Raw genomic sequence first — 3,905 nt, forward strand, 5'->3', positions numbered from 1 at the left:
ATTTTACCAGTGCCCTTAGCTTTCTTTATCAATAATTAATTGATTTAATTCTAGAGTCTGAGTGTTCTGTAAATAAATTACTGCACATTGTATTAGAGAGTTTCTTGTACTACTGTTTGACAATGTTTTGTGTGGAGAACACAAAGCAGAATGGTTATTACTGGAAAGAATAACATGTTCTATGTAAGATTCATTATGTTTAATATTAGCACTTTGCTTTCAGTTCGGCTTTGGTAGTCCTTGAAACTTTGGTTGAAAAACCTCCGTTATATTTTCATTAGAACTTGACTCTTATAAAAACTCCGAAATGCTGCTTTATTGTGTCCAAGGGAATTCTCATGTCTGCTTTCTTCAACACCCTGATTCCTCCTAGCAGAATCTTAGCTGCAGACTGGTAAATTTAAAACAATTTAAATGATACACAATGCCACCTCCTTTTATTAGACGGTGACAGTGCAGTTCAAAGCTGAAATCAATTTGTGTGACAAACATCTGCATTAGCGCACTAGGGCTTCTGTAAGAAAAGTACTACTAAGTGGATGGCTTAAAACAACAGAAATTGATGTCCTTCCTATTTTGGAGGCTGGAAATCTGAAATCAGAGTGTGGGCAGGAGCTTCTGAAACCTGGAGGGGAATCCTTGTTGCTTCTTTCTAGTTTCTGGTGGTTTTCTGACAGTCCCTGGCATTCCTTGTTTGCAGATACATCACCCCAGCCTCTGCCTCATTGCCATGTGGTGTCCTCCCAATGGTGTTCTCTGTCTTTGCAGGCTGCCACCTTATGAGGACACCACTCGTACTGGATTGGGGCCCACCCTACTTCAGTATGACCCCATCTTAACTAATCACATCTGTGACAGCTGTTTCCAAACACGCCATCCTTCTGGGTGTTAGAACTTCTGTGTATATTTTTGGCAGGGAAATAATTCAACCTATTGAAACTCCCAATGCAAAAATGTTTATATCAAAAGGGGAAATTCTATTGCAGAGCTTTAGTAATATTAAATTATTTGAATATTAAAAACATTTGTAATGCACTATTTTATAAATCTACAAAATACTTTTGTTGATGAATAACTAATTTTATATTTTCAAGGAATATATCTTACTACTTAGATTTGTGCTTCTAAAGAGTTATTATAAAAAGCACTAAGGAATAAATTATAGAAAGAATCTCATGACATAGGTTACTCAAATCAGCAAGGTCCAAATTAAAATAGAGTAGATGAATATGGTTATTGATTTCTTTTCTTTCCTTTTTTGTTTTTTGCAGTTTTTGGTCAAGGCCAGGTTAGAACCGACCACCTCTGGCATGTGGTGCTGGCACCCTACTCCTTTGAGCCAAAGTGCCACCCTATGGTTATTGATTTCTTTCTTTCTTTCTTTTTTTTTTTTGAGACAGGAGCCTCAAGCTGTCCCCCTGGGTAGAGTGCCGTGGCATCTCAGCTCACAGCAACCTCCAACTCCTGGGCTCAAGCGAGTCTCCTGCCTCCGCCTCCCAAGTAGCTGGGACCACAGGTGCCTGCCACAACGCCTGGCTATTTTTTGTTGGTTGCAGCCGTCATTGTTGTTTGGCGGGCCTGGGCTGGATTTGAACCCGCCACCTTGGGTGTACATGGCTGGCGCCTTAGCCACTTGAGCCACAGGCGCCGAGCCGGTAATTGATTTCTTAAAACAAATTATAAAAATAAGATAACAAATAAATTGTATTCTTTGTGTTACTTAATTTGTAATCACCCAATGAATGTAATGTGAGGCTGAAGTTTTATGAAGTGTAAAATACCATAAAAGGCATGATGTGTCCTCTGAAAAAATGAGTAAGAACACATGTACCTAGTCCTGGAGTTTGGCTTTGGGGATAAGTAAATTAAAATCATGTATTAATATGAGAATTTGTTCTATTGACTTTATGTATTGGGCTTGAACTTTATACATTTGAAGAGAAAGGCATATACTCTAAAAGCTAAAACATGGTAGGTCAAGGCTACCATGGGGGTGTGCTTTGTAGAGTGGCAGAAGAAATATCACGGAACAGGAGGTAAGGATGGGATGAGATGGCTTAAGTAAGGACATGTCCTCAGATGGTTCAGTTCCAGGAAACAGTCACACAGAATCCAAGGATCTAGAAATGGATTTCTTTGGAAAATCTTTGTGCGTCCAAATATCACGTGAATCTTTCTGTTTGGCTAAAGCTATATTACATGTGGAAACAGCATCAACGTATCTGGGAAGTGCAGATTTTCAGTTTCTAGGTATATAGGTTAGGAAGGCAATCTAGAAGCAACTGTGGTTCTTGAGTGAACCACACGAGTTCACAGAATTTACCACTGTGGACTTCCATAGAAATTGCCAGAAGAACTGCTCTGCACTAAATGCTGAACACCAAGTCTTTGGTGTGTGTCTGATATTTGGTACTGTGATTGTTACTGGTGGGTGATTGTCCTTGGTTCTTGGAGTTTGGAGACAAAACCAAACATCAAGGCAGTAAAGCGAAATGAAGAGTATTAAGCAAGTACAGGCTGCTGAGGAAGATTAGCAAGCAAGAGGACACACCAGAAGGGGCAGGAGCGGGCACACGTCCCAGCAGACACTGGCACTGGGGTCTCTGTGTAAACACCAAGCAAGAGGACACACCAGAAGGGGCAGGAGCAGGCACGCGTCCCAGCAGACACTGGCACTGGGGTCTCTGTGTAATCACCAAGCAAGAGGACACACCAGAAGGGGCAGGAGCAGGCACGCGTCCCAGCAGACACTGGCACTGGGGTCTCTGTGTCATCCCTTCTTCTCTTGTCTGCCCTTTCCTCCTTCATGACTATTGTCTCTTCTCCTTTGTATTTTTTATTAATATTTTGTGACCAATGGGGATGTTGTGTCCTTCTTGCTGTTGGGCAGAGGAGTTTTCTACCATCTCTGGTTAGTCTTGGATGTGTTGTGATGTCTGAAACCTATTGAAGTGGGGACTGTAATGTATAATGTGCCCTGTGTTGACTCTGTTATGTTTCTAGTGACAGCTGTGGTTACCCTCTATCTTGTTCTCGTTACAGTCTGTTGTCTTATTCAGCATCTCACTTGTTTATGTTGCTTGCTTTAATATTTTCTCTGCTCACGCCTCACTTTTCTTATGCTAACGTTTTCTGACACTTACAGCAATCCTTACCTGGTGGTGTGTTTTCTTACTCAATATCCTGCTTGTTTACATAGCCCATTGTTTCCCCCTGCTCATTTCTCACCTACCTGTGCTAACTGCTCCTGGAAACTGGGGTAGCTGACCCCCGGGTGTGCGGGCTAAGCCCTCCTTCCCTCGAAGGGAAGCAAGACGAATCTTGACTCCAATAGGAGGAGATGATGAAATGACCCTGTTGGGGAGTATAAGGCCGAACTGCAGACCTAGTGAGTAACGGAGTCTGCAAAGGGCACATGAAAGAATCCAGACAGCCCTGCGACTTCTTATGTTTGTTATTTTTATTTCCTTATGTCTGTTTCAGCGGAGTTTATCGTGGAAACCAAAAGCAAAACCCCCAAATAAAAAGTCTGTGACTTTACTTGGAGGAGCGTAGGCAGAAGAGGAGTGGGACTGATGAGGCAGAGTGATTCTGCAGCTGACCGAGTGAGAAGCCCTAGAGAAGTGGAGGTGTTTGAAGAAGGGAGAGAAAGGCTGAATCCACAGAGTCTGTGAGAGGAATGTGGGGGCAATTAGGTCCTTACGGTCTCAATTATCAAAGAAGAGCAATGGGCAGCATGGTGCACTGTTTATTAGTGGGTGTCCTAGGCAGACCCAGCTGTTCTAGCGGGTCTTCTGATCCCCCTTCCACTGAAAGTATTTTGTGTGTGTTTCTAGCCCTTTTCTTCCCAGTTACAGAGCCCCTGCTCCATATCCAGGGATGGTTTCTGACAGCAGGCTTTACTA

This window comes from Otolemur garnettii, unplaced genomic scaffold, assembly GCF_000181295.1.
Source record: "Otolemur garnettii isolate 467f Iridium unplaced genomic scaffold, OtoGar3 scaffold00091, whole genome shotgun sequence".
NCBI lineage: Eukaryota > Metazoa > Chordata > Mammalia > Primates > Galagidae > Otolemur > Otolemur garnettii.